This window comes from Oncorhynchus gorbuscha, linkage group LG25 (genome assembly GCF_021184085.1).
Source record: "Oncorhynchus gorbuscha isolate QuinsamMale2020 ecotype Even-year linkage group LG25, OgorEven_v1.0, whole genome shotgun sequence".
Classification (NCBI taxonomy): Eukaryota; Metazoa; Chordata; class Actinopteri; order Salmoniformes; family Salmonidae; genus Oncorhynchus; species Oncorhynchus gorbuscha.
In genome coordinates, this window is record NC_060197.1 from 28,258,647 (window position 1) to 28,280,660 (window position 22,014).

The window sequence follows — 22,014 nt, forward strand, 5'->3', positions numbered from 1 at the left end:
CGTGTGCGTGTGCGTGTGCGCGTGTGTGCGTGTGCGTGTGTGCGTGTGTGCGTGTGTGCGTGTGTGTGAGACAGTGGTGTGCTGCATCCCAATCCCCATCTGCTACAGCCCCATCTGTTGACACTCAAACACACATTAACACAAAGGACCTCTTTATCTTCACACACCGCACATGATCCCCACATACTGTTTATACAATCATCAGAGGACCACACACACACACAGAAAACACACTAACACGACACACATTCAAATGCACTACTAAACACACACAACCTCCACACTGTACAAGACACTCACCGTCTCCCCTCTAGAGAAATACCTCTCTCTACCTAGCTGTCTGCCCGCCAGGTTCTTAAAGGGGCAGTGTCAAGTCAGAGAGTTAAAAGGGAGGGGGAGCGCGCACGCGCATACACACACACACAGAGCTTCCCTTGGGCCCCCTCTAAAACACCAACCAGACCCCCATATCACATTAAAGACCAGAAGAGAGACGGAGAGGAGGGAGACGGATAAAGAGGGATAACCATCAGACAGAGAGAGAGAGGTGGGAGGGAGAAGGAGAGAGAGAGAGAGGAGGGTAGAGAGACGGGAGGGGAGAGAGAGAGAGAGAGAGGGATGACGGGGAGAGGGAAGTAAAGTGACAGAGAGAGATAGATTGGCTAAACATTGGCTAGAGAGAACATATCCTCTCTGATGTTTCTAGGATCAATGCCTTATAAACACTGTGACTACATCACACCAATCTGCTGATGTCAGCACAGCCTTACCCGTTGTCGCGGTTATTAACCCCCCCCCATGAAAAATGGAGTGTGTGTGTATGTGTGTTTTTGGGGGAAGTACTGTGGTGGCTTTGTACTGGTCTCATGTCACGCAAGTGGTTCATCTGTCCCGGCCACCGTGGCGACGGGCTGCCAGTCTGTAGTTGGAATCCTGGGGAATCAGGCTACAGCTAGACTACAGTCACACACAGTACAGTCTCAAACGGAACACTTCACACACACTCAACTGCCTCACTATGCCGTGGTGAACACAGTCCTACAACCTGAATTGAGGTCTACAGATGTTGGATCTTAATTTAATCACTCTTTTATTGCTGAGACTTTTCCTACAAACTTGTAGTTTGTATTTCGAGGTTTAAAAAAGGGGTCTAAAGTTTGTAATTTCCACTTTAAAAGTCAGACTTGAATTGCCCTAACGAAAAATGTATCAACTCCCACAAAAAAATGTCCATTAATTATAATCCACATAATAATTCACATTTCCTGTTAATGCAGGATTATTTTCCGGCTGTAGCAAACTGGCTCAAATAAAGATCCTACACATGTATGCGTCTGTAAGTGTGTGTATGTATATGCGTGTGTGTGTGTCCTTGCCCAGCTGCACGAGGGCAGGGGAAATGAGGCAGAACTCAATCTCCACCCCACCTGTCTGTCTGTCTGTCTGTCTGTCTGTCTGTCTGTCTGTCTGTCTGTCTGTCTGTCTGTCTGTCTGTCTGTCTGTCTGTCTGTCTGTCTGTCTGTCTGTCTGTCTGTCTGTCTGTCTGTCTGTCTGTCTGTCTGTCTGTCTGTCTCTCCCTGGAGGGAGGAGCCGCTGGGCTTACACTGCTTTCTTCATCACACACACACACCTACAAACAGCTGTATGTGCTAGACAGGAAGGAAGAACGTGGGTATGATATTATAATATTATATGAATGTATGTTCAGAGTCAAGGTTACTAGGTCGACAGAACCCATTGCAGAGATACTATAAAGCCAGAGAGAGAGAGTGTAATGTTTGCTGGTCATTTTTTATTGTTTATTTCACTTTTGTTTATTGTCTACTTCACTTGCTTTGGCAATGTTAACATATATTTCCCATGCCAATAGAGCCCTTAAATTGAAATTGAATTGAAAGAGAGGGGGAGGACGGGAGGAGAGAGGATTGTGTGAAATCACACGGCTGTTCTGTTTGACACTGCTTTGGAGTAGAGATGCCAATACACACGCACGCACGCACACACACATTATAGCTATAAGCTACCTTTACTCCCACACATCTAGCCATAGGCCTATATACTGTTTAGGTATAGCTTGGGCCGCTTACGAATATCTACACGCCTATACACATATTGTCACGTATACATTTGTTTCTCTCACTAAAATGCTAATAAAACATCCACAGCCAGATAGACAGCCCTGGACTATATACATTTCATGGGAAACATATGTTTACATTGCCAAAGCATGTGAAATTGGTAAAAAACAAAAGTGAAATACGCAATAAAAAATGAGAGTCATGGAAATAGTCCCATTTGGGAAGCAGACAGGTCTGGCCTGTGGATCCAGTAAGTCTGGCTCTAACCCTGTTATAAAACTGATTACAGCAGCACTGATAACACTGTGGACTGTACACTCACTGACACACAATCTCTCTCTCTCTCTCTCTCTCTCTCTCTCTCTCTCTCTCTCTCTCTCTCTCTCTCTCTCTCTCTCTCTCTCTCTCTCTCTCTCTCTCTCTCTCTCTCTCTCTCTCTCTCTCTCTCTCTCTCTCTCTCTCTCTCTCTCTCTCTCTCTCTCTCTCTCTCTCTCTCTCTCTCTCTCTCTCTCTCTCTCTCTCTCTCTCTCTCTCTCTCTCTCTCTCTCTCTCTCTCTCTCTCTCTCTCTCTCTCTCTCTCTCTCCTACCCTTACTATTCAATTCAATTCAGGGCTTTATTATCATGGGAAACATATGTTTACACTGCCAAAGCAAGTGGAATGGACAATAAACAAAAGTGAAATAAACAATCAAAATGAACAACATTACACTCACAAAAGTTCAAAAAGAATAAAGACATTTCAAATGTCATATTATGTCTATATACAGTGTTGTAATGATGTGCAAATAGTTCAAGTAAAACAAATAAACATGAATATGGGTTGTATTTACAATGGTGTTTGTTCTTCACTGGTTGCCCGTTTCTTGTGGCAACAGGTCACCTAATAGATATGGGACTTGTTTTCAAATGATTTTGGTCTGTGTAATCTTTAAAAACATTTTTTACCCCTATTTCTCCCCAATTGGTAGTTACAGTCTTGTCTCATCGCTGCAACTCCCGTACGGACTCGGGAGACACGAACCCAACACAAACCCAATCAAGCAGCACTGCTTCTTGACACTTCTTGCCCACTTAACCTGGAAGCCAGCTGCGCCAATGTGTCAGAGGAAACATCGTACAACTGGTGACCGTTTCAGCGTGCACTGCGCCCGGCCCGCCACAGGAGTCGCTAGTGCACGATGGGACAAGGACATGCCTGCCTGCCAAACCCTCCCCTAACAACGCTGGGCCAATTGTGCGCCACCCCATGGGTCTCCCGGTCGTGGCCGGCTGCGACAGAGCCTGGACTCGAACCCAGAATCTCTAGTGGCACAGCTAGCACTGCAGCGCTTGCAGCTAGTCCACTGCACCACTTGGGAGGCTCTGGGTCTGTGTAATCTGAGGGAAATATGTGTCTCTAATATGGTCATACATTTGGCAGGAGGTTAGGAAGTGCAGGTCAGTTTCCACCTCATTTTGTGGGCAATGTGCATATACCCTTTCTTCTCTTGAGAGCCAGGTCAGCCCTCTGTACATAGTCAAAGATTTCCTTCATTTAATATACACTACCGTTCAAAAGTTTGGGGTCATTTAGAAATGTCCTTATTTTTTAAAGAAAAGCGCATTTTTTGTCCATTAAAATAACATAAAATCTATCAGAAATACAGTGTGGACATTGTAAATTGTAAATAACTATTGTAGCTGAAAACGGCAGATTTTTTCTGGAATATCTACTCACGCGTACAGAGGCCCATTATAAGCAACCATCACTCCTGTGTTCCAATAGCACATTGTGTTAGCTCATCCAAGATTCTCATTTTAGAAGGCTAACTGATCATTAGAAAACCCTTTTGCAATCATGTTAGCACAGCTGAAAACTGTTGTCCTGATTAAAGAAGCAATAAAACTGGCCTTCTTTAAACTAGTTGAGTATCATGCTAGCATCAGCATTTGTGGGTTCGATTACAGGCCCAAAATGTCCAGAAACAAATAACTTTCATCAGAAACTCGTCAGTCTATTCTTGTTCTGAAAAATAAAGGCCATTCCGTGCAAGAAATTGCCAACACACTGAAGATCTGGTACAACACTGTGTACTACTCCCTTCACAGAACAGCACAAACGGGCTCTAACCAGAATAGAAAGAGGACTGGGAGGCCCCGGTGCACAACTGAGCAAGAGGACAAGTACATTAGTGTCTAGTTTGAGAAACAGACGCCTCACAAGTCCTCAAATGGCAGCTTCATTAAATAGTACCCGCAAAACACCAGTCTCAACGTCAACAGTGAAGAGGCGACTCCGGGATGCTGGCCTTCTAGGCAGAGGTCCTCTGTCCAGTGTCTGTGTTCTTTTGCCCATCTTAATCGTTTATTTTTACTGGCCAGTCTGAGATATGGCTTTTTCTTTGCAACTCTGCCTAGAAGGCCAGCATCCCTTAGTCACCTCTTCTACACTGTATTTCTGATCAATTTGATGTTATTTTAATGGACAAAAAAATTGCTATTCTTTCAAAAACAAGGACATTTCTAAGTGACCCCAAACTTTTGAACGGTAGTGTTTATATATCAGACACCCACAGCTTACGGACAGAGGGCCGGTGTCCAACTATATATCAGACACCCACAGCTTACGGCCGGAGGGCTGGTGTCCAACTATATATCAGACACCCACAGCTTACGGACAGAGGGCCGGTGTCCAAATATCAGACACCCACAGCTTACGGCCGTAGGGCTGGTGTCCAACTATATATCAGACACCCACAGCTTACGGACAGAGGGCTGGTGTCCAACTATATATCAGACACGCACAGCTTACCGACAGAGGGCCGGTGTCCAACTATATATCAGACACCCACAGCTTACGAAAAGGAGGGCTGGTGTCCAACTATATATCAGACACCCACAGCTTACGGCCGGAGGGCCGGTGTCCAACTATATATCAGACACCCACAGCTTACGGCCGGAGGGCCGGTGTCCAACTATATATCAGACACCCACAGCTTACGGCCGGAGGGCCGGTGTCCAACTATATATCAGACACCCACAGCTTACCGACAGAGGGCCGGTGTCCAACTATATATCAGACACCCACTGCTTACGAAAAGGAGGGCTGGTGTCCAACTATATATCAGACACCCACAGCTTACGAAAAGGAGGGCTGGTGTCCAACTATATATCAGACACCCACAGCTTACGAAAAGGAGGGCTGGTGTCCAACTATATATCAGACACCCACAGCTTACGGCCGGAGGGCTGGTGTCCAACTATATATCAGACACCCACAGCTTACGGACAGAGGGCTGGTGTCCAACTATATATCAGACACCCACAGCTTACGGACGGAGGGCCAGTGTCCAACTATATATCAGACACCCACAGCTTACGGACGGAGGGCCAGTGTCCAACTATATATCAGACACCCACAGCTTACGGACAGAGGGCTGGTGTCCAACTATATCAGACACCCACAGCTTATGGACGGAGGGCCGGTGTCCAACTATATATCAGACACCCACTGCTTACGGACAGAGGGCTGGTGTCCAACTATATATCAGACACCCACAGCTTACGGACAGAGGGCTGGTGTCCAACTATATATCAGACACCCACAGCTTATGGACGGAGGGCCGGTGTCCAACTATATATCAGACACCCACTGCTTACGGACAGAGGGCTGGTGTCCAACTATATATCAGACACCCACAGCTTATTGCCGGAGGGTTAGTGTCCAACTCAGTCTCCCTCCTTCTATCCCTCCATACCTCACACCTGCTGAGGCCCACAGCAAGGTCATACACCTCAATTACCCTCTACAGAGAGAGGGGGAGAAGTGGGAGAGAGAGAAGGATGGGTGGAGGGGCGGTAGAGAGAGCTAGGTGTGGAAGAAGGAAGAGAGAGAGAACATGGGGATAGAGCGATAGAGAAGGCGGTGAAGTCAGATTTCACGCTATCTTGAGCACTGGCTCGCACGCCCCAATGATTCCTGTCCTTTTATTTATGACGCCAAATGTTTAGTACCCGCTCTCCTCTCCTCTCACTTTCCTTCTTTCTCTCCCCGGTCCTTTCCTTCTCTTCCTCTCTGAGTGTACAGTCAGCCATGTCCGTTTACGCCTTCCCATCTATTCAATTTACAGCTCCCCGTGACCCACAACTCGTCAATATAAAACGGCAGCTGTATATTAAAACCTCTTATAACAAAGAACTGCAGTCTTCAAGTGAACAGTAGAGCTCGTAAATGGGAGATTACAGAAATGGCTCTTACCTCATCTAGAAATGATGAGCGATTCATTTCTCAGTGGTAAGATAATGAAGGTCTGGCTTTACAGCTATTGATCCTAATAGAGACGATGAACCCTTTGCCCTCGTGGGAATTGGCCAATGTGGATGGGGGCTAAATTGCAATGTTTCTTACAGAGGAAAGCGTATGCATAACCTGCCAGCAGTTTGAGAGATAATGGGGAAATGATTCGACTCAAGGTTCACCCGACACGAGACGGAATCCAAACACCACGCTGTTGATTTGACATGTACTGTTGATTTGACATGTACTGTTGATTTGACATGTACTGTTGATTTGACATGTACTGTTGATTTGACATGTACTGTACTTTTCGCCACATTTGCTGATCACGAAATCCGAAAATACCCTGGGTACATTCAGTGACATCAAGGAATATCCTTGGGAAATGTTGTGTGGGTGCAACATAAGAGAAAACAACCACAAGGGTTGAGTGACAGGACTAACTGGAGTCTCCAAATGGACACACACCTCTCCAAGCTGGGCACAGTCCCCTAAATCATTCCAATGCACTTTCATGACTCAAAGAAGTCTTCAACTATAAGGTGCGTTTTTGAGCTCTCCGAGCTGTGCCCGTTGCGGAACTAGAGGAAGCACACTTGCAGTTGTTTTGTTTGGAACACAGCCCTGCATCCCTGCCAACACAGAATTGACACAGTCCATTATCAACCGCAATCTGGGTCAGGCGGGCATAATTTGAAAGCATGTTCTATTGCCAACCTGACTGCTGAATGATCAAATACGATCTTACAGTGTTAGGTTTTCACAAGGCAAGTCGGAAGAAGCAGAACATTATTTTGGTGCGCATAGAATGGAGTCAGGAGTGCGTTCATACGCGACAAACACGGGCTCATCCTGTTCAGAACAAGCCAGGGTAGAACGCCATGCCCACATTTGGACTCACAGGTGTTTGGCTTGTATGGCATCAAAGCGGCAGTTATTATTATTATAACACAGAGTCGACTCTTCATTTTCAGCATGTCCCTCACTTAGACAACAAAACCCCTGCAACAGTTGCTCAATTAGCGGGAGGGATGGGGGGGACTTCTCATCTCGCGCAGGGTGCTCAAGTTTATAACAGCTGTCAGTCAAAACTCATACGGAGCTGTGAAGCGGAGACCCTGAGCTCTGACGTGGAGTATAGTGTGTTACTGCACAACCGCTGCCTTCCAATTTAGAGAGAGGGGGAGAAAGGGGAGGGAAGATAAGGGTGAGGGTCAAGGGGAGTAGAGTGAGAGGGGAGGGAAGATAAGGGTGAGGGTCAAGGGGAATAGAGTGAGAGGGGAGGGAAGAGTGAGGGTCAAGGGGAGTAGAGTGAGAGGGGAGGGAAGAGAAGGGTGAGGGTCAAGGGGAGTAGAGTGAGAGGGGAGGGAAGAGAAGGGTGAGGGTCAAGGGAAATAGAGTGAGAGGGGAGGGAAGAGAAGGGTGAGGGTCAAGGGGAATAGAGTGAGAGGGGAGGGAAGAGAAGGGTGAGGGTCAAGGGGAGTAGAGTGAGAGGGGGAGGGAAGAGAAGGGTGAGGGTCAAGGGGAGTAGAGTGAGAGGGGAGGGAAGAGAAGGGTGAGGGTCAAGGGGAGTAGAGTGAGAGGGGAGGGAAGAGAAGGGTGAGGGTCAATGGGAGTAGAGTGAGAGGGGAGGGAAGAGAAGGGTGAGGGTCAAGGGGAGTAGAGTGAGAGGGGAGGGAAGAGAAGGGTGAGGGTCAAGGGGAGTAGAGTGAGAGGGGAGGGAAGAGAAGGGTGAGGGTCAAGGGGAGTAGAGTGAGAGGGGAGGGAAGAGAAGGGTGAGGGTCAAGGGGAGTAGAGTGAGAGGGGAGGGAAGAGAAGGGTGAGGGTCAATGGGAGTAGAGTGAGAGGGGAGGGAAGAGAAGGGTGAGGGTCAAGGGGAGTAGAGTGAGAGGGGAGGGAAGAGAAGGGTGAGGGTCAATGGGAGTAGAGTGAGAGGGGAGGGAAGAGAAGGGTGAGGGTCAAGGGGAGTAGAGTGAGAGGGGAGGGAAGAGAAGGGTGAGGGTCAAGGGGAGTAGAGTGAGAGGGGAGGGGGAAGAGAAGGGTGAGGGTCAAGGGGAGTAGAGTGAGAGGGGAGGGAGTAGGGGATGAAAGAAGAGATGCAGACAGTCAGAAAGGGAGAGAGAGGGTCTTGAGGCCTGCTCCTTGATCCAAAGGAGTGGGATCAGGTTACGTTGTCTGAGAGGAGACAGACAAGCCTGAAGACACACACACACACACTGAGAGCGGTCACAGTGCACCCGTTGCCCTCCACACACACATGCTTGTGAAAACAAACACACACACACACACACACACACACACACACACACACACACACACACACACACACACACACACACACACACACACACACACACACACACACACACACACACACACACACACACACACACACACACACACACACACACACACACACACACACACACACAGAGTTTCTCTCGTAAACACTCACCAGAGCTAAGCGCGCACACAAAATGCAGTGGTTATGCTGCAAGTAACACATCTCTCACTGACACACATACTTCTTCATTGTCAAAAACACACGACATTCCCTCCTACCTCCACACAACCACACCGTCACATACACACCTACGAGTCAAAATGCCTAATACTCCAACAAAAAACAAAGACTTCACAGACCATTCTAACCGAATAACAGAATATAATAGAATACATATATGATAGAAAACGATATCACTAATATTCAGTGAACAAGTTCTACCTGACAGCTCAGCGTTGCCTGTCGTCTAGCAGCGTGTGTTCTCTCCGGCTACGGTAACCAGGCCGTTGTGTGTGTGGCAGTTATTTACAGTCAGAGTCGTGTTATCTCAGCCGTTACACAACACAACCTAACTGGGGGTCAGAGTGCACTGGAGAACTGGGATAGACTGGCACACTAACACAGAGAGACAAAGTCTGCATACCAAAGGGCATTCTATTCCCTACTTCATGCACTACTTTTGACCAGGGCCCAAAGTGTACCATATAAGGAATAGGTTACCATTTGGGATGCAGTCAGTGTTCTACTATACAGTCACGTGAGGAATAGGGAGGAGAGAGGGAGAGGGAACGGGAGGGGGAAGAAAAAGAGCACAAGTGTCCTTGTTGTACAATGTCCTTGTTGTACAATGTCCTTGTTGTACAATGTCCTTGTTGTACAATGTCCTTGTTGTACAATGTCCTTGTTCTATGTTGAAAGTCTCTTGAAATCCAATGTATTATTATCATTATCATCATTCTTCTTCTTCTTATCATTATTGTAATTATTATCATTATTATGATAATTATAATCATTCTCATGATTATTATTCTCATGATTATTATTAGGTGGCTAGAAAATGTAGGAGTAGATAGGAGAGTATAAAGACAAGGAGAAGAGGAAAGAACAGAAACACAAAGAACAGCAAAGCCTGACCCTCAACCTGCAACATGACATGCCACATGCATGTTACACATCTCAATAGGAACTATAATGCCCCTCCCCCATGACCCCAATCTGACCCCTCTCTCCTCTCCGATCACGGTAATCACAAGCATCAATCCTCCCCTCCCCTCGCTGCCCCCTTCTCCTCTCCTCCCTCCATCTCTGGTAACGCTGTCAGGTTAATCCATTACTGTAAACAAATGGGCTGATCGATGAGAGCATCTCAGGGGTGACCTCAAGGTCACAGGGGTGACATGGAGGTCATGGGCAGAGGGGAGAGACCATCTGCGGAGCGCACGCACATTCTGTTCTCCACAACCATGACCTGATCTACACCTATGATGAAGAACCCTGCACACACACACACACACAAACAACGGGGAGGTCAAAGGACGATGAGGCAATGTGTCATCTGGTGTGCGTGTGTGTATGTACAGTATGTATGTGTGTAGGGTGCTTCATCATAGGTATAGAGTAGGTAATGGTTGTAGAGAGCAGGGTGGGTGAGTTACACTGGTCTAGGATGAGGGAGTCACGAGAGCAGTGTGATGATGCAACACAAGATCGCTCTGGTGAGGCACAAACTGTGTGCAAAGTACAGGAGACATACAGTACCAGTCAAACGTTTGGACACCTACTCATTCAAGGGATTTTCTTAATTTTTGACTATTTTCTACATTGTGGAATAACAGCGAGGACATCAAAACTGCGAAATAACACATATAGAATCATGTAGTAACCAAAAAAGTGTTAAACAAATCAATCTATTTCTCAAAGTAGCCACCCTTTGCCTTGATGACAGCTTTGCACAGTCTTGGCATTCTCTCAACCAGCTTCACCTGGTATGCTTTTCCAACAGAGTTGAAGGAGTTCCCACATATGCTGCTTTTCCTCCACTCTGCGGGCCAACTCATCCCAAACCTTCTCAATTGGGTTGAGGTCGGGTGATTGATAAATCACGACAGTGTCACCAGCAAAGCACCACCACACTACCAAACCTCCTCCTCCATGCTTCACGGTGGGAACCACACATGCCAGAGATCATCCGTTCACCTACTCTGCATCTCACAAAGACACAGTGGTTGGAAGCAAAAATAAAAAATGTTGGACTCATCAGACCAAAAGGACAGATTTCCACTATTATAATGTCCATTGCTTGTGTCTCATGGGCAAAGCAAGTACAGTGCCTTGCATTACATTGTGTTGCTTTACATTCTGTAATTTAAATATATTTTTATTTGGATTTCATGTGATGGACATACACAAAACAGTCCAAATTGGTAAAGTGTCATTTTTAAGGCTGGTAACTCTAATGAACTTATCCTCTGCAGCAGAGGCAAACTCTGGTTCTTCCTTTCCTGTGGTGGTCCTCATGGGAGACAGTTTCATCATAGCGCTTGATGGTTTTCTCGACTGCACTTGAAGAAACTTTCAAAGTTATTGAAATGTTCCTGATTGACTGACTTTCATGTCGCAAAGTAATGATGGACTGTCGTTTTGCTTTGATTATTTGAGCTGTTCTTGCCCTAATATGAAATTGGTCTTTTACCATATAGGGCTATCATCTGTATTACCACCCATACCTTGTCACAACACAAACGATTGGCTCAAACGCATTAAGAAGGAAAGAAATTCCACAAATGTACTTTTAACAAGGCACACATGTTAATTGAAATGCATTCCAGGTGATTACCTCATGAAGCTGGTTGAGAGAATGCCAAGTGTGTGCAAAGCTGTTATCAAGGCAAAGGGTGGAAACTTTGAAGAATCTAACATCTAAAATAGATTTGGATTTGTTGAACACTTCTTTTGGTTACTACACGATTCCATATGTGTTATTTCATAGTTTTGATGTCTTCACTATTATTCTACAATGTAGAAAATAGTAAAAATAAAGAGAAACCCTTGAATGAGTAGATGTGTCCAAACTTTTTACTGGTGCACGCACGCACCGCACGCACACACACACACACACACACACACACACACGTAAACAAAATAACTTTAACTGAAAAATGCTGGTTTGGGCTGGTCCAACCTGATGAGAAACAACCGTCATAAACAAAGGAAGGAGAGAAAAGAAGGAGAGGGAAAAAAGAGAATTACAGAGAGGAGTAAAAACACAGAGCATGGACGACAGACGGAGCAGTCGTGTGTGTGTGTGTGTGTGTGTGTGTGTGTGTGTGTGTGTGTGTGTGTGTGTGTGTGTGTGTGTGTGTGTGTGTGTGTGTGTGTGTGTGTGTGTGTGTGTGTGTGTGTGTGTGTGTGTGTGTGTGTGTGTGTGTGTGTGTGTGTGTGTGTGTGTGTAATGCTTGTAGATGTTGTTAAGGGCAATCCCACTCAATTACGCTGAGACTCTGACGTTCCACCTCAAAGATGTTACCAAACAACAAATAACATTGATTTCTAAGTTGAACAAACCATCCACCTCCATGTACAAGGATTATTTGTAAAAATGGCCACAGAAAATTTGACAAAAACACCTTTAGTGGAAGAACTGTGCAGATGCTGTTTGGTAACAGAATTACGGTAAAATCTTCCATGTGACCATGTTTATTAAAAAAACCTCTTAAATATATACTTTGAATTAAGGTTCATATGTCAGCTATGACATGACAGCTTGAGTTAGAAACAATGTATTTTGGTTATTGAACAACATATGCTACCGGACTTACATCTCTTAATTATGAATCTCAAAAAGTAGATATGTTCAGTACAGTACAACAGTACATTACAATGTACTCTACCCTGTGTTCTTTTGTACAGTACTGAACTCTACTCTACTCTACTGTACTGTTCTCTACTGTACTATACTGCTCTCTACTGTACTATACTGCTCTCTACTGTACTATACTGCTCTCTACTGTACTATACTGTACTATACTGTTCTCTACTGTACTATACTGTTCTCTACTGTACTATAATGCTCTCTACTGTACTATAATGCTCTCTACTGTACTATACTGCTCTCTACTGTACTATACTGTACTATACTGCTCTCTACTGTACTATACTGTTCTCTACTGTACTATACTGTTCTCTACTGTACTATACTGCTCTCTACTGTACTATACTGCTCTCTACTGTACTATACTGCTCTCTACTGTACTATACTGTACTATACTGCTCTCTACTGTACTATACTGTTCTCTACTGTACTATACTGTTCTCTACTGTACTATACTGTACTATACTGCTCTCTACTGTACTATACTGCTCTCTACTGTACTATACTGCTCTCTACTGTACTATACTGCTCTCTACTGTACTATACTGCTCTCTACTGTACTATACTGTACTATACTGCTCTCTACTGTACTATACTGTTCTCTACTGTACTATACTGTTCTCTACTGTACTATACTGTTCTCTACTGTACTATACTGTTCTCTACTGTACTATACTGCTCTCTGCTGTACTATACTGCTCTCTACTGTACTATACTGTACTATACTGCTCTCTACTGTACTATACTGTTCTCTACTGTACTATACTGTTCTCTACTGTACTATACTGTACTATACTGCTCTCTACTGTACTATACTGTTCTCTACTGTACTATACTGTTCTCTACTGTACTATACTGCTCTCTACTGTACTATACTGCTCTCTACTGTACTATACTGCTCTCTACTCCACTGTACTATACTGTTCTTTACTGTACTATACTGTACTATACTGCTCTCTACTGTACTATACTGTACTATACTGTACTATACTGCTCTCTACTGTACTATACTGTTCTCTACTGTACTATACTGTTCTCTACTGTACTATACTGCTCTCTACTGTACTATACTGCTCTCTACTGTACTATACTGCTCTCTACTCCACTGTACTATACAGTTCCCTACTGTACTATACTGTTCTCTACTGTTCCCTACTGTACTATACTGTTCTCTACTGTTCCCTACTGTACTATACTGCTCTCTACTCCACTGTACTATACTGCTCTCTACTCCACTGTACTATACCATTCTCTACTGTACTGTACTGTTCTCTACTGTACCCTACTGTTCTATACTGTTCTTTACGGTTCCCTACTGTACTATACTGTTCTCCACTGTACTATACTGTACTGTACTATACTGTTCTCTACTATACAATATTGTTCTGTTCTCTACTGTACTGTACTACACTGTTCCCTACTGTACAATACTGTTCTGTTCTCTACTGTACTGTACTATACTCTTCTCCACTGCACTATACTGTTCTCTACTCCACTGCACTATACTGTTCTCTACTCCACTGTACTATACTGTTCTCTACTCCACTGTACTGTTCTCTACTGCACTATACTGTTCTCTACTCCACTGTACTATACTGTTCTCTACTCCACTGTACTATACTGTTCTCTACTCCACTGTACTATACTGTTCTTTACTCCACTGCACTATACTGTTCTCTACTCCACTGCACTATACTGTTCTCTACTCCACTGCACTATACTGTTCTCTACTCCACTGTACTATACTGTTCTCTACTCCACTGTACTATACTGTTCTTTACTGCACTATACTGTTCTCTACTCCACTGCACTATACTGTTCTCTACTCCACTGCACTATACTGTTCTCTACTCCACTGTACTATACTGTTCTCTACTCTACTGCACTATACTGTTCTCTACTCCACTGTACTATACTGTTCTCTACTCCACTGTACTATACTGTTCTCTACTCCACTGCACTATACTGTTCTCTACTCCACTGCACTATACTGTTCTCTACTCCACTGTACTATACTGTTCTCTACTCCACTGTACTGTTCTCTACTGCACTATACTGTTCTCTACTCCACTGTACTATACTGTTCTCTACTCCACTGTACTATACTGTTCTCTACTCCACTGTACTGTTCTCTACTGCACTATACTGTTCTCTACTCCACTGTACTATACTGTTCTCTACTCCACTGTACTATACTGTTCTCTACTCCACTGTACTGTTCTCTACTGCACTATACTGTTCTCTACTCCACTGTACTATACTGTTCTCTACTCCACTGTACTATACTGTTCTCTACTCCACTGTACTGTTCTCTACTGCACTATACTGTTCTCTACTCCACTGTACTATACTGTTCTCTACTCCACTGTACTGTTCTCTACTGCACTATACTGTTCTCTACTCCACTGTACTATACTGTTATCTACTCCACTGTACTATACTGTTCTCTACTCCACTGTACTATACTGTTCTCTACTCCACTGTACTGTTCTCTACTCCACTGTACTATACTGTTCTCTACTCCACTGTACTATACTGTTCTCTACTCCACTGTACTGTACTGTTCTCTACTCTACTGCACTATACTGTTCTCTACTATACTGTTCTCTACTCCACTGTACTATACTGTTCTCTACTCCACTGTACTATACTGTTCTCTACTGCACTATACTGTTCTCTACTCCACTGTACTATACTGTTCTCTACTCCACTGTACTATACTGTTCTCTACTCCACTGCACTATACTGTTCTCTACTCCACTGTACTATACTGTTATCTACTCCACTGTACTATACTGTTCTCTACTCCACTGCACTATACTGTTCTCTACTGCACTATACTGTTCTCTACTATACTGTTCTCTACACTGTTCTCTACTATACTGTTCTCTACTCCACTGCACTATACTGTTCTCTACTCCACTGTACTATACTGTTCTCTACTCCACTGTACTATACTGTTCTCTACTGCACTATACTGTTCTCTACTATACTGTTCTGTACTACACTGTTCTCTACCGTACTCTACTGTACTATACTGCTCTCTACGCCACTGTTCTCTACTGTACTATAATGTTCTCTACTGTACTATACTGTTCTCTACTGTACAATATTGTTCTGTTCTCTAGTGTACTGCACTACACTGTTCTCTACTCTACTCCACTGTACTATACTGTTCTCTACTGTACTATACTGCTCTCTACTCTACTCCACTGTACTATACTGTTCTGTTCTTTACTCTACTATACTGTTCTCTACTGTACTACACTGTTCTCTACTCTACTCCACTGTACTATACTGTTCTGTTCTTTACTCTACTATACTGTTCTCTACTGTACTATACTGTTCTCTACTGTTCTTTACTGTACTATACTGTTCTCTATTGTACTATACTGTTCTCTATTGTACTATACTGTTCTCTATTGTACTATACTGTTCTCTACTGTACTATACTGTTCTCTACTGCACTATACTGTTCTCTACTATACTGTTCTCTACACTGTTCTCTACTATACTGTTCTCTACTCCACTGCACTATACTGTTCTCTACTCCACTGTACTATACTGTTCTCTACTCCACTGTACTATACTGTTCTCTACTGCACTATACTGTTCTCTACTATACTGTTCTGTACTACACTGTTCTCTACCGTACTCTACTGTACTATACTGCTCTCTACGCCACTGTTCTCTACTGTACTATAATGTTCTCTACTGTACTATACTGTTCTCTACTGTACAATATTGTTCTGTTCTCTAGTGTACTGCACTACACTGTTCTCTACTCTACTCCACTGTACTATACTGTTCTCTACTGTACTATACTGCTCTCTACTCTACTCCACTGTACTATACTGTTCTGTTCTTTACTCTACTATACTGTTCTCTACTGTACTACACTGTTCTCTACTCTACTCCACTGTACTATACTGTTCTGTTCTTTACTCTACTATACTGTTCTCTACTGTACTATACTGTTCTCTACTGTTCTTTACTGTACTATACTGTTCTCTATTGTACTATACTGTTCTCTATTGTACTATACTGTTCTCTATTGTACTATACTGTTCTCTACTGTACTATACTGTTCTCTACTGTACTATACTGCTCTCTATGCCACTGTTCTCTACTGTACTATACTGTTCTCTACTGTACTATACTATTCTCTACTGTACTATACTGCTCTCTATGCCACTGTACTATACTGTACTTTAATGTTCTCTACTGTACTATACTGTTCTCTACTGCACTATACTGTTTTCTACTATACTGTTCTGTTCTCTACTGTACTGTACTAAACTGTTCTCTACCGTACTCTACTGTACTATACTGCTCTCTACGCCACTGTTCTCTACTGTACTATAATGTTCTCTACTGTACTATACTGTTCTCTACTGTTCCCTACTGTACTATTCCCTACTGTTCTCTAGTGTACTCTACTGTTCTCTACTGTTCTCTACTCCACTGTACTATACTGTACTCTACTATACTGTTCTCTCCTGTTCTTTACTGTACTATACTGTTCTGTTCTCTACTGTACTATACTATTTTCTACTGTACTGTACTATACTGTTCTCTATTGTACTATACTGTTCTCTACTGTACTCCATTGTTCTCTACTGTACTGTTCTCTATTGTACTATACTGTTCTGTTCTCTACTGTACTGTTCTCTACTATACTGTTCTCTACTATACTGTTCTCTACTATACTATACTGTACTATACTGTTCTCTACTGTACTATACTGCTCTCTACTGTACTATACTGCTCTCTACTGTACTATACTGTTCTCTACTATACTGTTCTCTACTATACTATACTGTACTACACTGTTCTCTACTGTACTATACTGCTCTCTACTGTACTATACTGCTCTCTACTGTCCAAACTTGTGAAACATTGACGTCTATGATTGGTTCAGAGTTGGTCCGTCCAGGGCGGACTGACCAAATTTAGACTACTTTTCAATGTCCTCGGACGTCCGGTGTCAGCCGGTGCTCAGCGGGTGAGGATGTTTGTCAGTCGGTGCTCAGCGGGTGATGATGTTTGTCAGTCGGTGCTCAGCGGGTGAGGATGTTTGTCAGTCGGTGCTCAGCGGGTGAGGATGTTTGTCAGTCGGTGCTCAGCGGGTGAGGATGTTTGTCAGTCGGTGCTCAGCGGGTGAGGATGTTTGTCAGTCGGTGCTCAGCGGGTGAGGATGTTTGTCAGTCGGTGCTCAGCGGGTGAGGATGTTTGTCAGTCGGTGCTCAGAGGGTGAGGATGTTTGTCAGTCGGTGCTCAGCGGTTGAGGATGTTTGTCAGTCGGTGTTGAGGGTGAGGATGTTTGTCAGTCGGTGCTCAGAGGGTGAGGATGTTTGTCAGTCGGTGCTCAGCGGTTGAGGATGTTTGTCAGTCGGTGTTGAGTCGGTGCTCAGAGGGTGAGGATGTTTGTCAGTCGGATGCTCAGGTGGCAGGTGAGGATGTTTGTCAGTCGGTGCTCAGAGGGTGAGGATGTTTGTCAGTCGGTGCTCAGCAGGTGAGGATGTTTGTCAGTCGGTGTTGAGGGTGAGGATGTTTGTCAGTCGGTGTTGAGGGTGAGGATGTTTGTCAGTCGGTGCTCAGCAGGTGAGGATGTTTGTCAGTCTGTCCAGGCTGTTTTCACAGTCTTTCTTTTACCACCAGACGACAGAAAGAGAAAGAAACCCGTTATGAGATGAACATGACAGTATGCCAGTGGAAGGGAGGACAGTAGCAGGTGACCCAACTGTGGTTTGTGGCTACTATGATTTCCCATTGTAGCCAATTCAGTTGCAATAATTCCGTAAGCGATATTTATCACTTTATGGGGGAGTTCAGTGTTATGTGTAAGCTAGTAAGTGTTTGTGTATTCATAAAAAGAACAAGCCGATACAAATCAAAAGCAACCAACTGTACAAAAACAGAAGAGAGAGATCCACAAATGGACAATTACAGACTAGGCAAAATACCGTTTCAGTCATGTCAATAAAACCAGTAAATATATATATATATATATAAAGATACAAAAATATATGATATACCCACACACACACACACTGACCGCAGACTAGTGCCCGGAACAACCCCAAACACCCACCTATACCAGCAGCTACAAACAGTCTCACCTGGCGCTCTCTCTCTCTCTCTCTCTCTCTAAAGATACAAACATATATTATATGTTAGCGCTTAATGCCATGAACTCTTTATGAGTTTGCCATGGTTACATTCCTCAGGTTTACCTTGGTGCTATTAGTAGATCATGTGTAATGGTACGTCACTTCCAAATGAATTTAACTAAAAAATATAGTGTAGGACAGGGGTTGGCAAAGGGCACAGATCAAAAACGGTCTGCCAGTGATTTATTTTGGCACTCAAAAAATATATATATATATTTTGGTGGGGCACCACATTTAACATGCTCCTAGGGACTTCACATGTTGGTGTTCATTGGTTATTTTATTTACATGGACATTATTATTCCCCCCCACTCTCTCCCCCCATCTCTCTCTCTCCCCCCCATCTCTCTCTCTCTCTCTCTCTCTGTGTCTCTCTCTCCCTGTCTCTCTCTCTCTCCCCCATCTCTCTCTCTGTGTCTCTCTCTCCCCCATCTCTCTCTCTGTGTCTCTCTCTCCCCCCATCTCTCTCTCTCTGTGTCTCTCTCTCCCTGTCTCTCTCTCTCTCCCCCCATCTCTCTCTCTATCTCTCCCCTCTCTATCCGTCTCTCTCTCTCTCTCTCTGTATCCCCCCTCTCTCCCTCTGTCTTTCTTGCTCTCTCTCTCCCCCTCAAACACTCCCCATTTCGTTCCATTGACCTCTTTTATCAACTCCCCCCACACACATTATGTAACAGACGCTAAAACGTACACTCTGTTGCACAGTTAACCTTTAACAGAGAGACATGAAATCGCTCCCAGGAGCACACCAACACGCACGCTCAACCCGTCACACACTCGAGGGAACAGATGCCAAGAAAGCTGTACCACACAAACACACACGCACATATACAAATACACACTCACTGTATGTTGTAAGGAGGGAGAGCTCCCATATTAGTTGGAGAGCGAGGGAGTGAGTAAAGAGGTGTAGGTAATAAGTGATGTGTGTGTGTGTACAGAGATGTCCCTACCGTGACTTGGTGATGTGTAGAGTGTGTGTACAGAGATGTCCCTACTGTGACTTGGTGATGTGTAGTGTGTGTGTGTACAGAGATGTCCCTACTGTGACTTGGTGATGTGTAGAGTGTGTGTACAGAGATGTCCCTACCGTGACTTGGTGATGTGTAGAGTGTGTGTGTGTACAGAGATGTCCCTACCGTGACTTGGTGATGTGTAGAGTGTGTGTGTGTGTACAGAGATGTCCCTACCGTGACTTGGTGATGTGTAGAGTGTGTGTGTGTGTACAGAGATGTCCCTACCGTGACTTGGTGATGTGTAGAGTGTGCGTACAGAGATGTCCCTACCGTGACTTGGTGATGTGTAGAGTGTGTGTGTGTACAGAGATGTCTCTACCGTGACTTGGTGATGTGTAGAGTGTGTGTGTGTGTACAGAGATGTCCATACCGTGACTTGGTGATGTGTAGAGTGTGTGTGTGTGTGTGTGTACAGAGATGTCCCTACCGTGACTTGGTGATGTGTACCACACAAACACACACGCACATATACAAATACACACTCACACACACTGTATGTTGTAAGGAGGGAGAGCTCCCATATTAGTTGGAGAGCGAGGGAGTGAGTAAAGAGGTGTAGGTAATAAGTGATGTGTGTGTGTGTGTACAGAGATGTCCCTACCGTGACTTGGTGATGTGTAGAGTGTGTGTGTGTGTACAGAGATGTCCCTACCGTGATTTGGTGATGTGTAGAGTGTGTGCGTACAGAGATGTCCCTACCGTGACTTGGTGATGTGTAGAGTGTGTGTACAGAGATGTCTCTACCGTGACTTGGTGATGTGTAGAGTGTGTGTGTGTGTGTGTACAGAGATGTCCCTACCGTGACTTGGTGATGTGTACCACACAAACACACACGCACATATACAAATACACACTCACACACACTGTATGTTCTAAGGAGGGAGAGCTCCCATATTAGTTGGAGAGTCAGGGAGTGAGTAAAGAGGTGTAGGTAATAAGTGATGTGTGTGTGTGTGTACAGAGATGTCCCTACCGTGACTTGGTGATGTGTAGAGTGTGTGCGTACAGAGATGTCCCTACCGTGACTTGGTGATGTGTAGAGTGTGTGTGTACAGAGATGTCCCTACCGTGACTTGGTGATGTGAAGAGTGTGTGTGTGTGTGTGTGTGTGTGTGTGTGTGTGTGTGTGTGTGTGTGTGTGTGTGTGTGTGTGTGTGTGTGTGTGTGTGTGTGTGTGTGTGTGTGTGTGTGTGTGTGTGTGTGTGTGTGTGTGTGTGTGTGGTGTGTACAGAGATGTCCCTACCGTGACTTGGTGATGTGTAGTGTGTGTGTGTACAGAGATGTCCCTACCGTGACTTGGTGATGTGTAGAGTGTGTGTGTGTGTACAGAGATGTCCCTACCGTGACTTGGTGATGTGTAGTGTGTGTGTGTGTGTACAGAGATGTCCCTACCGTGACTTGGTGATGTGTAGTGTGTGTGTGTACAGAGATGTCCCTACTGTGACTTGGTGATGTGTAGAGTGTGTGTGTGTGTGTGTGTGTGTGTGTACAGAGATGTCTCTACCGTGACTTGGTGATGTGTAGAGTGTGTGTGTGTGTGTGTGTGTGTACAGAGATGTCCCCACCGTGACTTGGTGATGTGAAGAGTGTGTGTACAGAGATGTCCCCACCGTGACTTGGTGATGTGAAGAGTGTGTGTGTGTGTGTGTGTGTGTGTACAGAGATGTCCCTACCGTGACTTGGTGATGTATAGTGTGTGTGTGTGTGTACAGAGATGTCCCTACCGTGACTTGGTGATGTATAGTGTGTGTGTGTGTGTGTGTGTGTGTACAGAGATGTCCCTACCGTGACTTAGTGATGTATAGTGTGTGTGTGTGTGTACAGAGATGTCCCTACCGTGACTTGGTGATGTGTAGAGTGTGTGTGTGTGTGTGTGTGTGTGTACAGAGATGTTCCTACCGTGACTTGGTGATGTGTAGAGTGTGTGTGTGTGTGTGTACAGAGATGTTCCTACCGTGACTTGGTGATGTATAGTGTGTGTGTGTGTGTGTACAGAGATGTCCCTACCGTGACTTGGTGATGTGTAGAGTGTGTGTGTGTGTGTGTGTGTGTGTGTGTGTGTGTGTGTGTGTGTGTGTGTGTGTGTGTGTGTGTACAGAGATGTCCCTACCGTGACTTGGTGATGTGTAGAGTGTGTGTACAGAGATGTCCCTACCGTGACTTGGTGATGTGTAGTGTGTGTGTGTACAGAGATGTCCCTACCGTGACTTGGTGATGTGTAGAGTGTGTGTGTGTGTGTGTGTGTACAGAGATGTCCCTACCGTGACTTGGTGATGTATAGTGTGTGTGTACAGAGATGTCCCTACCGTGACTTGGT

At 44.6% G+C, this 22,014-nt stretch overlaps 1 protein-coding gene across 3 annotated transcripts in view; it reads right to left on the reverse strand.

Moving 5' to 3' along the window:
* kdm6ba (lysine (K)-specific demethylase 6B, a) overlaps nt 1-22,014 on the reverse strand; it is a 179,743-nt gene that overhangs the window by 43,684 nt on the left and 114,045 nt on the right. The window contains exon 1 of one of the 3 annotated variants that reach the window (XM_046327992.1): nt 9,082-9,194. The exons of the other annotated variants lie outside the window; for them this stretch is intronic. The gene's annotated coding sequence lies outside the window, so the exon portion shown is untranslated. Of the gene's footprint in view, nt 1-9,081; nt 9,195-22,014 lie in introns of those variants that run through there. 3 annotated transcript variants of the gene reach the window in all.